Source organism: Artibeus jamaicensis, unplaced genomic scaffold, assembly GCF_021234435.1.
Source record: "Artibeus jamaicensis isolate MK-2021 breed Jamaican fruit bat unplaced genomic scaffold, CSHL_Jam_final contig_585, whole genome shotgun sequence".
NCBI lineage: Eukaryota > Metazoa > Chordata > Mammalia > Chiroptera > Phyllostomidae > Artibeus > Artibeus jamaicensis.
The window spans coordinates 12,728,611-12,743,463 of NW_026521894.1; the positions used below are offsets into that span (position 1 = coordinate 12,728,611).

General features: G+C 35.9%; 1 protein-coding gene across 2 annotated transcripts in view; it reads right to left on the reverse strand.

Annotated features, from left to right (window-relative positions):
- DYNC2H1 (dynein cytoplasmic 2 heavy chain 1) overlaps window positions 1-14,853 on the reverse strand; it is a 317,131-nt gene that overhangs the window by 24,695 nt on the left and 277,583 nt on the right. The window lies entirely within an intron of this gene.

Consider the following 14,853-nt stretch of genomic DNA (forward strand, 5'->3'; position numbering starts at 1 on the left):
AAAATTAATTTTGAATATAAAAACCCCAAAAGAGCCCTGCCTGGTGTGGCTAACTGGATTGAGTGACAGCCTGTGAGCCAAATGGTCGCAGGTTTGATTCCCAGTCAGGGCACATGCCTGGGTTGTGGGCCAGGTCCCCAGTATGGAATGTGCAAGAGGCAACCACACATCGATGTTTTTCTCCCTCTCTTTCTCCTTCCCTTCCTCTCTCTCTAAAAGTAAATAAACAAAATCTTAAAAAAAAACCTCCAGAAGTTTTTGCCATAAATGGGTGTGCACATGTTCAAATTAATTAAAAATTAGAGTGTGGCTGATGGATTTTTATACTTCATTAATGTTTAATTAATATAGTTATTTTCCACAAATAAGAAAATGAATTAATAATGTCAACACAATGATATTAAAACATGTAAGATAGATTAAAACATGTAAGATAGATCATCCTTAATAATTATGCAAATTTAAAAACTAAGTTATATTTTTAAGGCTAGCAGAATGAAGAATGATAATACTCAAATGTTAGTAAGTATGCAAGATGAATAAGATTTTAGTGGAAATGTATACTGGTACAATATTTCTATAAAACAATTTGGTAAAATGTGCCAATGCTTTAGACATATTCAAGTTATTTTACTCATTTCTTGAAATGTATTTCATTTCAAGAAAATACATGTCTTGAAATGTATTTTAAGCTAATAATCTAGAGATGATCACATATGGTTTGCTCATTTAAAATTATTTATCATATTAAGAAATTGGAAGCATAATTATAACAGGAACTAGAATAATTTATAGAAAATAAAAATTAGCTATTATTAGCTAATTAAATTATGGTACATAAATACAATAAGAATTGTGTAGCAACAGAAAGTCATCTCTGAAGAATATTTAATGACACTGGGATATGCTCATGTCCTAATGAATTTACCAGAATCTAGAAATGTGTGCACAGTGTATCTATGTAACCTACTTATGTAAGAACAGTACTGGAATACACAGAACAAACACTGAAGGGAGAATATCATAACACATTATTTTAGCTGGCACTGGCCTACAGCCTATCTGTCTGCTTGCCCTGGGCTGGGTAGCTCAGTTGGTTAGAGTATCGCCCCAATACACCAAGGTTGCAGGTTCAATCCCCGGTCAGGGTACATATAGGAATCAGACCAATAAATGCATAAATAAGTGGAACATAAATAGACACTTCTTGTTCCCTTCTCTCTCCTCTCTCTCTCTCAAATCAATAAATAAAAAAAATTAAAAAGAAAAATCTGTGTGGAGTTCAAGAGAACAAGATTGAGTTGAAACAGTTTCCTAGAGTTCTAATCATTTTGACTATATGATCTTTAAAAAACAATTTCTTGCTTTACATACTCCACCGATAAGGTAACATTGCCTACCAATTTTAGAGAACTATTTTAAAACATGTATTGAATAAACTGTAGTTAAGAATCTATCCATTAATGTTTGTCTATCCATTTACATTGACTTTAATTCTTTACATCTCCCAATTTTGATGTGTTGTGGTTTGACATTTATTTAGATAAATTAATTTCTAATTTTCTGTTATATCTTCTTCGACCCATGAGTTATTTAAAAGTAGGTGTTTAATTTCCAAATATTTGGAGACTTTCTACAAATATGTTATTAATTTCTACCTTAATTTTATTTCTGAATGCATACTTTATATGGATTAAATACACTTAGATTATTCCAGACTAGTTTGATCTATGTATACATCTACCTTGGTAAAATTCTGTGTGTACTTGAAAAGAATGTGTATTTTGCTGGCATTGGATGGAATGGTAAGTATCAGTTAAATTAGTTAATAATGTTGTTCAAGGATTCTATATCCTTACTGATTTTCTGTCTACTTATTCTGTCAATTATTGGAAAAGGTATGTTGAAATCTCCAACTTCGTCAATTTATCTATTTCTCCTCACAGAAGTATCAATTTTTATGTTTTTGCATTTGAAACTATTATTAGATATGTGAAAGTTTGGTATTATGTTCTCTTGATGACTTGATCACTTTATCATGATAAAATAACCATCACTATCCCTCATTATATATAGTCATTGCTTTGAAAACTGTTTGCTTGGTATTAGTACAGTTATACAAGATTTGCTTTGATTAGTGCTATTGTAGTATATCTTTATTCATCATTCTACATTTAAAGTGCAATGCCTTGACACCTAATGCCATCACCATTAAATTTTATTTTATCCAATCTGACAACGTTTACCTTTCAGTTGGTTGCTTTGAAAATTGTCAATTTCTGAAAATCGATGACTTATTTTAATATTATTCAGTGAAAAATGAGCTTATAAATTGCCATATCTTGCTCAGGACAATTTTAGAGTTTAGGCTGAGCAAAACCAAATTCAGTGAGTAAAATTATGGCTTTAATAGTAATTATTAGGACACCAGTAACATAACTACATAATAATTATAACATGTACTTCCCTAACAGCAGAACAGGTGTCCTCATAACAGCGTACAGGGTCCTCGCTGCCTGCCCCTCCCCCCATTCCAACCTCCCTCTCCCAAATCATAACATTCTAACGTTTGCCTTCTCTGACCGCCTTTCTGGAAAAAACAAACAAACAAACCTCCCTGCCTCAGGGTATTTGCTATTCCCTCAGCTTGAAACATTCTTTAGCGGGTGCAATCTCCTTACTTTCTTTAAGACTCTGTTCAAATACCACCACATCAAAGATGTCTTCCGTAATTCTACCATTTCAACACAACAAATTTTCTATATGTTTTACCTTTATACATAAAACTCTGCACACTACTACTAGGAATGAGGAAAGAAAGAATCTAAGGTCAGGTTGGTCCAGTTAATTCAAAAGCTCTCCCCACCCCACCATGGAATTGGTTAAAGTTTTCATAAAGTAAGGGCTTTACTGATGTTGCTTTTCTTTCAGTGTTTCAAAGCAAATTCATCTAAAAAATCTAAAATTCCATTTTCCCATTTTCATATTTTTAGGCAATTTATCTCAATCAACTTGGAAAGGAAAGAGGTGTACTGGCTTTTGAGTCCTCAGTATTACAGGAATACACTCTATATTCTTACAAATGCATTAGGATGTTCCTGGCCACTCTCATCCGCACCAAACCTGGAGACATGCTGAAAGCTGCCTCAACCACCGGAAATCCCTCTGTGCCCTCCACTCTTCAGTGTGGATCTAGATCCCAGCAGGCTGGTAAGATTTCTTAACCACTTACATTTCTCCTCCTAATGCACGGAAATCATATTTGGAAATAAGACCTTGTTTTGTGGTAACTTAACCTTTACTCATTTTTAAACTCCTTATGAAGATGTTAGCCACTCTGTAGAATGTGAATGCCGGGATTAGTGAGTAGATCCGGAGCCACAGTAACATAGGTGGTATTTTCTTGTAAGGTACCTGTTTAGAAACAATATTAACTAGACTAGGAAATTCCTCCACCCACTGATTTATAAACAGAACTTGACATTGCTAAATGGTATTGTAGAAAAAAGTACACACCACCTGAACACCCACATTCATTTCAGTGGAGAAAACTACAGATAATGCAGTAATCAAGTCTTCCCTTTGCTTACTATTTTTTAAACTTAGTATCTTAATTTTTCCACATGATGTTAATACTTTCTTCCTGTTTTTTAAAATACATTTATTAATTTTAGAGAGAAAGAGAGGGAGAGAAGGACAGAAATGCTGATGTGAGAAACATTGATTGGTTGTCTCCCGCCTGCGCCTCAACCTGGGACTCAGGTAAAATCTAGGTATGTGCCCTGACCAGGAACCAAACCAGCAAACCAGCAAGTTTTTGGTGTGTGACCAGCAAACCAGCAAGTTTTTGGTGTGTGGGATGACACTCCAACCGAGTCACACGGGCAAGGGCTATTTCCTTTCTTTTGTAACCCCTGGCATACTGAGTACAATACCTGCCTCCATGGGGTTGAAAAAGGACACTTTTGAAGGATTTTTAAACTATTTGCAATTTGTTAGGCATTCTTTATAAATGCTTCTGGTATTTAAAATACTAAGGTTTATAATCAATTATTTATTAGGCAAATTGCAAATTATATTTAAAAAAAAGAAAAATTTCCAGTAATTTGGCTCCCACTTTAATGGCTATTAATATCTGGATTGTCAAAAATATCTGGAAAAATATCTGTCAAAGATATTTTTAAAAACCCTCCCAAACAAACAAAAAACAACCCACATCTTTAACAAAATAAGGAAAGAACCAAAAAATGTCACTCAAATTAGTGAGATATCCAAAATAAACAAAAAAGTAGTAATAAACCTAGGTACTTATGAAATTGAAAGCTTGTTACATAATTCTCATTGCTTTAAATAAAAAATAGCGAAGATAAACTTTTTTAAACGAAGGAGAGAAACACACCCCATCCCCTCTGCCACTCTCCCTCCTCCATCACCGCCAGGCGAGGATAAACTTTTTTAAGAAGATCAAATTATGACCACGTGGTTTAGTAATGAATACAGATTCTGGGACCAATTAACATCTAGTATGAATTTGGTAAGAGCATGATAGATACCTAGAAGGCTTACATCTTCTAACTCTACAGTTGACTGGTCTACTTTTTAAAGTAGGGTTCTGTTCATTAGATCCCACCCATTGTACAGATGACTGATGCAGCAGCAGCAGCAACAACAAACCCCAAACCTCACAAGGCGTGTACAAAAGGCGTGAGGAAATCTTTAGCCTCTACAACTGTCTTGATTAAATAATTTTTGCTAGCTTGTTTAGCACATTAACTTAATAGACATGGACTTGATTGATTAGGAACAAACCAAATACACATTTATCTTACCTTTAGAACAGGAAACCTTTACTATTCTTCTACCCTCAATATACACACCTATTAGAATACTAGAAAGTCTAGCTAAACAGAATATTTCTTAATTTGAAAAAACTAAAAACTATAAATCTGAGTTTCTAGGCTCAATAACAAGGAAGTGTTCTTTTTCAATAGAATCCTGTGATTTTCTTTCATGACCTTATAGAGAAAATTTGGAGAACAAAATTTGATCATCTTTGCTGTTTTAATGACTTTTCTCTCTGACTTTTCCAAAGACACGAATGAGTTCAGTTGCATGGGTTAAACCCAAACAGGCTTCATGAAGAACCTGAACATGGAAAATCTTGTGAGAAAAAATAAGATTATTAGTAATGCCTTTTGCATAGTACTTAATTTTTAGTGTGGCAAACCAGAAATCTAGAGAAGCTACCCTATTTGCAGGTCCCTTCCTAATGATAAGTTATGATTAGTCCAAGTTCCCATTCAAGGCCAATCCTTCCTATTTTTAAGTCTTTCCAAGCATTTCACTCCTAAAATTAATTCATTTTTTCTTGCATTGTTAGTTTTTTATCTTTACTGGATACAGAATGGTGAAATATCTCTCATATTAAAAATCAGGCATACGCAAAACTAAAGAAAAAGTTCTTCCTGGGTCCTTCACCCCACCAGCTACCATCTTATATTTACCTGTGACAGACGCATCATAACAAAATTCCTTTAAAAACTGTCCATGGTCTCATGGTATTTGACACAGCTGATGACTGCGACCCTTCAAAACACTTTCTTCTCTTGGCTTCTTGATCACCACCATCTCCAAGTCTTTCATCTGTTTTCCTGACTAGTACTGCTTGGTCTTCACTATTGACTGCTCATCCTTATCTGGATTTCTCAGTACAGGGCCCACTATTTGGTCAGTCCTATGTTTTTAAAGGCCATCTTTATACGCTGATGACTCCCAACTTTAAATCTCTCACTCCAACCTCTATCATTTACCTACTTCTCTGACACTTTCACCTTAATGTCTAAAAGGTATCTAAGCTTAACATGTTCAAATCAGAACTCTTAATTTGTAAAACCATCTCCCTCTTCCCTAAGAAACCTGGTCTGTCACTGTATCCTTCAACACAGTGAAAAACTCAACCAATTGCTTGGGCCAAAACCTTGAAATCATTCTTCCCATCTCTCTCCCATGCCCCATGGCCAAATCCACAGGTCTAACAACAAAACTTACCATTTCTTCACTGCTGCATTCACCACTCTAATCCATAAGACCATCGTAACCTCAATCGCATTAGCTTGCTCCCATGTTTCTTTCCTACAGTCTGTTCTTCACGCAGCAACAGAATAGCCTTTTAATCCCCTAATCTCAACCATCCGCTGACTTCTCATCACTCAGACTAAATTTAAAGCCTCTCACCAAAGCCTTCATGAACCTACATCAGGGACCCTGGTGATCCAGATAGCCTCATTTCCAGTAGCTCTGCTCTCTATGTACATGTTCCAGCCACCCTGGCTTTCTTCTTATTCCTTAAGCAAGAAAGTACATTCCTTTCTCAAAGATTTTGCATGTGCTTGTCTCTCTGCCTAGATTCCTCCCACCCCCAGCAAGATGTTCATGGTTCGCTTTCTTACTTCCTTACTTCCTTACTTTACTTTCTTCCTAAAGTCTCTGTTTAGATGTCACTCATTAAGAGCAGACTTAACCTGACCACTCATTCTAAGGTGTTAACTTCTCCAACTCACTCACTTTCTGGCTACTTTAATCTATGTTTTTCTTTACAGTATCTTGATGTTTACTAGAAATAAAATTCAGTTTAACTTCAGTATTTGACCAAGATCTATTATTTGCCTTCACTTCCTTGTTGGCCCAATAAAAAATAAGTGCCTAAAATTGTTCTGACAGCCTAGAAATTAGCAATATGTGTATTTGTATGAGCACAAATATTACTGCCCTATTTAATAAGTGTAACAAAGTTCTTAATGTCAATAAGGCATTCCATTTAGATTTATTTTAAATATTAGATTACTTACTATCATATTTAGGTGGCCATTTTATATGCCACTTATAATTAAAATAACCCATTATGTGCTTACAGGTTAAATTATTTTAGTCTAAATTTTGATATGTATTCATTATTGCAAGAGTAAAATTTTAAAAATGATTGTAAAAACTATTAATTTTATATAAAAAATTAAAAACTTTAGAGTTCAATAAGTAGAAAAATATAGATAATCATACAAATATTAAGAGAATGTAGATATATGTTAGGAATACTGTTAGAAGCATTTTAGTTAAGGAACAGTAATAGAAATCTAACTAATACGAACGATAATATACTTATCTGGCTATGCTGAAATCCAGATCTTTGTAAAATTGCTTGGTATACTTTGACAACACTAAATAAAATTACTTTTAAGAGCAGAATTCAGTGGTAGGTTATTTAATTCTATATAATTATGAATACTTCAAGGTTAGCCCTAGCTGGGCACACTTGCTACCTTGTGAGGATGAAACAACAATGAAATACTTCAAAATGAATATCTCTGACACCTCAAAATTTCTCAAGGAGAAAATTCCCCCTAATATCATCTACAAATATATCCAGTAAAAACCATCTTTAATCCATATATAAAAATTTAAAAAAAGAATTAAGTAGATCAAATATTTATTTTCTCACAAAATTTCAAACCAAAACACATAAAAAAAGAATACTTACTTAGGAGCAATGTTTAAATTGAGGTTTTTGCATCCATGAAGGTTTAAAAGAAAGCTTGACAAAATCATTGATATAGATTACAAATCATTTTCAGGCTATGAAATATAAGGAATTTTGAGATTTCTTTAACCTGTGGATCTTATGTTTAAGATTCTTCCTAGCAAACATATTACTGAAATATAGTTTACTAAACTATTTTACTACATACAAAAATATTATTGGTGTTATCATTAAATGGCCTACTTCAAAATTATGTGCAATAGACAATTAGATAAGCACATATATCACAATATCTTTTTAAAGTAACAACGTGTAACTTAATAATAAAACCTATCACCATTTTCCTTGTTTGTGAAGTTTTCCAGTGTGCAAAGTGAATCTGATAGAAGATATACCATAGAATGGAAAATCAGTATTCAATTATCATTGACAATGGAACAAATTTTGCAAAAGCTATGACTGATTTGGAAATTAAAAGCACAGAGTGTTTTGTTTATAGCTTTACACTATATTTTCAGAAATATTAACAGTATTTGCTAGGACAGACTCACTGACTGTAACAGAAAAACTGTCAATCACTATTATTGTGGTTCTTTAGCCAAAGATAAAACTGTAGGACATAAAAGAAATTTTGCAATTGTGTTGTTATATACTAATAAACTATGTTCAAATAATATGTGATAGAAGCTTTTAACTGGTAAAAGTGCCTGCATGAACCAAGGAAAGCCTGCTGAAAGCACCTGAAGCACTATTTTAAAAATAAGGGCAACAACATGGCAGGGATTACTAAACAGAATCTCTCCTTACTTGCGGGGAAAGTAGTTTGTTGCTAGAATCTGCCCATTCTTTAAGAAACCAAATTTGTCATAAGAGTTTAAGTATGCTTTGCATGTTCTCTGCTGTAAAAATCCTTATTATGCTACTCCAGGGAGATGATGAAATTAGTATGCATGTGATGAAAGCTGAGATGCAGATAAAAATTCAGGGAGAATTTTGCTGTGTTGAAAGCCAATTATGTTGCTACACTGTCACATTTCTAGAACCCAGATTTATCTTCTGCAAGCAGTACCAACAGCATGGTTTATGGGATTGCTTCTATCATAGTGCATATCATCACAGACCACAGACTACTGTTTAGTATTCTAAATGTGCCAGATAGTTGACCACAGGCAGAATTTATCAGCTGACAATGTTGAGAAATTACTGTCTCTGTACAAAATTTGACTCCTAAAATTTTATAATACTACTGCTACAGCAATACCTGCATTTTAGATAGAATTTCAGATATATACCATAAGTTTATTTTATGATGATGGTAATCCAATTTAAAGTTTGGCTGTATATTAATCTTAAAATTCAGGTTTTGGGCCAAGATATATTTTTCTATGCAATTCCAATATTAATATATTTATTTGTTTATATTTCTATCACCTTCACTAACTGCAGAGTTTCTGTTGGCAAGAATTTGTTTTCTTCTCTGCTGTGAATTTCCAGCACTTAGGTGGATAGCACATCATAAAAGCTCAATAAATAGCCACTGAATGAATGAAAACATTAATGAATGCATATAAATAAAAAATGTGTATAAGGCAACTATCCTGAGTATAGTATATAAAAATAGGGATGCTGGAGGTCTTAGACCAGATACAGACTACTTTTATAATTTTGTTTATGTAAGTATTCTTATAAACAATATTACTGAGTACCTACTATGTGTAAAATACTGTGAGAGTTAACTAGGATGAGTTAGGATATAGAGTTCACTTTTTTAGGAATGTAAAGTACTGAAGAACCTTCAAAAATAGAGTAAAACACCTCAGAAAATGATTAAAAAATAAACATTGCAATTTTAATAAAGAGTACTTTTAAAGTTTGAAATATCAAGACAAAATAAAAACAGTCTTCAAATGTTAGACTATAGAGGAGGGTAAAAACAAGAATCTTGCCCTGGCTGGTGTAGCTCAGTGGATTGAGCAAAGGCCTGTGAAGCAAAGGGTCACTGGTTCGATTCCCAGGCAGAGCACATGCCTGAGCTGTAGGCCAGATCCCCAGTAGGAGACACATGAGAGGCAACCATACATTGATGTTTCTCTCCTACTCTTTCTCCTTTCCCTTCCCCTCTCTCTAAAAATAGATAAATAATATTTTTTAAAAAAGAATCTTCACTGGGCAGACTTAGACAGAAGCTAACATCTCAGATAAATCACGGGTATTATAGAATGCAGCTTGGGAGGCTAGATCGTGATGACTGGGAAACATGAAAAGGGTTTATGTCAGTTTGCTTGAGAATAACCCTAAGATTGACTAAATTATTCATTTATTCAACGGAAATTTATTGAAAAGCCTACTTGTGCAAGCCACTGTTCTACATTTTTTGGATAGAAGAGTGAATAAGCAAAAATTTCTGCCCTCATGAAGCTTCCATTTTAGTGGAGGAATAGAGAGAAAATAAATAAATAAGTAACTCTATTTACTGTTTCAATCTCCCAGACTTCAAGGTCCCTAATGGTTGATACAAACAGTAAGATTCCTTTATAAGAAGGAAAGGTGACAGGATTTGGTAGTATGTAAATGTACCAGTCACTGACTGACTTGCATTATACCAAGAAAAAAATGAGGGGAGTTTAAGAAGTCATTATAAATTTAATTTATTTTTTTAAATCTCATGTTTTCTTAGAACTTTATGGCTTTTTAAAAATTTTTTAATTTATTTTTAGAGAGAGGGAAAGGGAAAGAGAAAGAGAGGGAGAGAAGCATCAATGTGTGGTTGCCTCTTGCACGCCCCCTACTGGGGACCTGGCCCACAACCCAGGAATGTGCCCTGACTGGGATTTGAACCAGTGAACCTTTGGTTCCCAGTCCGGCGCTCAATCTACTGAGCTACACCAGCTAGGGCAGAAGTCATTATAAATTTTAAAATGAAAGATATAGGCCCTAAGCAGAATTCTGCTCAGTTCTACAAAAATGAGCATGTGAAAGCTTGTCATTGGCACATGGCACTCCAAGCCTGGTAAGCAGAAGTATAATGGGGAAATTTCAAGAGTCCATTTCACATGTCTAGAATAGTGGGTCTATTTAGCATATTCAGATCTAAGTGGGTATTGGAGATGAAGGTCTGTGAATCCTAACTCAGAGTCAGTTCTTGAATTAGGTTGGAATAACAGTTGCGGGCGCAGAGTCAAGGGCTCCAACTGTGAGAAGCTGAGCATATGAAGACAGAGAACACAGTGGCAAATGCTGGCAGCATAAGATTTATAGACTGGATAAAGAACATGCTGGAATTTAAAGTGATCAACACAGAAGAATCAGAGTATATGGGGGAGATGGGCTATGGGGACTTATTCTGTAGCCCAACAGGAAAACAAGAATGTGGAAATCAGGAACCAAAGAAAGTCTCATAAGATGTTATTTCTAAAGAAAAGGCAAAAGAATTTGAAGCTAGGAAAGTAATTCTAGGTTCCCAAAGAGAATAACCTATCTAAGCCTATTTATTTGTTCATTCATTCGTTCATTTATTTGTTCAGTGGACCATATACTAGGTACAGGAAATACAGTGGAATTAAAAAAAACTCCTTGCTCTAGTAATCTTAGAGTGGAGACCAGAGAATGAACAGCAGGTTGCCTGCAAGACTCCCTTTGGTCGAGATTGCCTGAGTACCTAAGGGTTCCCTGGCTTCTTTAAAATACTGCATTCAGAAGAGAGTCCTAAACCTCATACCACCTTTGATCCATATTGGAAAAGGATCCCTCTAAAACTTAATCTGATTTCCCTCATTCATAGCCCACAATGGTGCCCTTTTCGGCCTTTTGATCAAATATAATTCCTTAATATAGTGACATAACTGCCTTTCCTGCCCCTCCAGCTTCATCTCTCAATACCTGTCTTTCTCACACTCTCTGCTGCTTTTAGTTACTTGAAGACACAAGGCTTATTCTTAACTCTGGCCCTCCTCTTGTCTGGCACATTCTTCCCTCTCCTCTTCACCTGGTCTATTCCCACTAAGTTCTCCACTTGAACATCACTTCCCTGTTCCCATGTAGGTTAGGTACTCAGGCTATTTGCTTTCAAAACACTGCACTCTCATTTCACTCCTATTGTTGTCGTTCAGGTGTCTGCCTCTTCTGATAAATTGTAAGAATAGCTTCTTGGGATACAGGGTAAGTCTATTTCACTTATCATCCCACCTTCAGCAGCTACAGCATAGTGTTTAGCACCAAGACAGAAACTACACATATTTACTAACCACTGCATCTCCAGTACTTTATTGAGGGCCTAGCATAGAGTCGCTGTTTACAATGTTTTTGACTCAATAAATAAATAGATAGATAACACCACCCTCGATCCCGGTTAGTCTCACCTTATTTGTACAAAACCCTGGTACTGAACAGGCACTATGCATGACACTCAGAGCAGCTTGTTCTGTTTCTCTGCATTACGCTCCAAAACAAAAGGCTCTGGGATATCAACTAATTTAAACTTCACTTGAGGATACGTTTATTGATTTTGGAGAGAGAAGAAAGGTGGGGGGGCAGAGGGGAAGAGAGAGGGGGGGGGGGAGAGAGAGACAGAGACAGAGACAGAGAAGTATCAATGTGAGAGAAAAACATCGACTAGTTACCTCCCTATGTACCCTGACCAGGGATCAAACCCACAAGACAAGCATGGGCCCTGACTAGGAATCAAACCTGCAATCTTTCGGTGTTCCAATGAAATGTGCTCCAATGAAATGTGCCATCCAGCCAGGACTTTTAAAAAACTATTTTATTTTATTTATGTTTTTTGGAGGGGTTAAACTATGGCTGGAGCAGGGATCAAGCAGCTCTGTGCTCCTTGGGGTTCAGTCTGATCATTATACTCTCATAAGAAAGCAAAAGCTGCCGTTTTCCTTTGCAAATAGGATTTCCAATTCTCTGTGTCTATCCTTCCCTCCCCTCATTTCTTTCTTCCACACTTGTGTAGCTACATTATTCTTCTAAACTTCACAAGCTGCTCTGGGTATGAGTCTGTGACATAGAGAAAGCGTATGTGAAAACAAAGCTCCTAACAGACCTTGCAATAGATGGAAACTGATTCCCAAATATTAAAGCCTTGGGGGGGTGGATATCTTTGTGCATCTGTAACTGAAAAAAATATTAAGGCAGGAAAACAAAACAAAAAAGTCTGTAAGTGGTGACAGAAATAATGAACATTATATAATCCCTGGATGGAAGGGATACAAGATAAGCTATTGTTAAGCCTGAAAGTTATTTGAGAGTTAGGAGGTATGTCAGCATTTCAACAAAGGCTGAATGGCTATAAAACTTTTAAGAAAATTACATAGTAGAAAAGTTTTGTTTTGATGACCAGTATTTGATACACTCAGTATAAATCATGCCAGAAAAACATGACAATTTATGTAAAATTTTAAAAATATTAATTTCAGTATCAACAATACATCAACATGCACACAGCATACTACTGTTTATTCATACATATAGTGTAATATAGGATACCATTGCAACAAATAAACTTTCTGCCCTTTATAAAACTAATTGAAAGCAAACAACACTGACAAGTATATGAAGTGGTAAATTATCATAGCCATGCAATTATAATGTACCAAGACCTTCAGAGCATTTCTGTATTCTTCTAAGAACATCGATGGACTATTTGTCCTTCCTCTCTGCCTTCTCCAATCTTCTTCCCCTTCTCCATTCCATTCTTTTGGCTTTTACTGATAGTATATGCCTGTGTATATGTCCAGGCATATGTGCATATACGCAGCAGTAGATAAATTAAATCAGAGTAACTGGTTCTTCTCTACCTAATTTTAACCTCACTTTTATAGCTAGTAATTTTTCCTCTAATAATCAACAACCGAAAGCTTGGTAGGTCTAACAAACATTCAGATGAGTGCTGGTCCCTTTAAAGGAGTGCCACTTGTAGGCTGGCAGGATAGAGTATGAAGAGAGGAAAAGATGTAAATACAGAAGAACAACAACCCATCTCTTGGAGGAAGAGTCTAAAGGCATGAGAGTAGAGGGAATCAAGGTCTAAGAATGAGCCTTCAATAGCAGAAGTTTATTTTGCTCTTTTGTATTAGAACAAAACTTAGGAGGGTGGGTTCACACGAATGGTAGCTGGGAAAGAAGGGTAGAAATTTTCAAGTGGTCATGTTTCATAGTTTGCATTCTCTCTGTAAAGAAAAGTTGGTCTGCTAAGAAAAAGGGGAAGCAGTGACAGAACGGAGGTCTTCACAAAAGTAACAATGGTTTCAAATAGTCACTGCAGAACACAGGAACAGTGTTCAGGGCAGCTCCAATACTGAATGCTCTACATCTGAGGATTCACTGGCAGAGCTTGTGTACGGACAGAGACTGATCCAAGTTGAATGGCTTTGCAGGAAGATAAAACATGGAGGAAAAATCAGTTAGGATACTGGAGACGCTGGACAGAAAATGGTTCAAGTTGTGAGCCATGGATTCCATGTTGGATCGGGAAGGAGCAGGAAAGAAGGAAACAGACTGGGAGAACACTGAGGAAGAAGAGTCTGGAAAGTCTAAGTGAGTGAGAAATTAAGAGGGAAATACAGCTGTGGTAAAAGAGGGATATGTCCATTTTAGGGGTTAAAAGGTGTGGCAGTTATGAGTGACGACAAGGTTGCAGATGTTGACACGAGTGTGCACTACTAAGCATGGATGAAGACTGCTGCATCCAGAAGGTCACTGATCAAGTCAACATATGATAGTAGAAGTTGATGTGGTAAAGAAGGTTGTTTGTGAGCAGGGGCAACAGCAGAGAAGACAGACGATGGAGCAACATCACAGGAAAAGGGATGCACTGCATCCACTCCACCAACTATCCACACCATTACACATGTGCATATACGCACAGCCCACTGACACAGGCAACAATGCGTGCAGGCTGGGGGGAGGGCGGGACCTGGGGGGAGGGAAACGAAGATGGTAAAATAGGGGGCATCTATAAGAGGGTCGACTGGGGGGGGGAATGGGAGGGAGGGGGGAGACCGGGCGGGGAGGGGGTGGGATGGGAGAAATAGATAAAAAAAAAATGTACTTGAAAAGTAACTAAATAAAATTTTTAAAAAAACAATAAAATAAATAAAATAAGTAAAATAAAATCACTCTTTTCTCCTCTATGTTATTCCTTAGTCTATTCAATTTCCTACATTTACCTAATTTTATCACTCTCAAAAACACTTGATCAATTTGAAAAAAAAATTTTTTTAAAGCAGCTTTCTATGGGGAGGGTTGGTGGGGGACAGTACAATTAGCCCTAACACAAATTAGTCAGAGATATGAATCAGTTTCAGTTAATG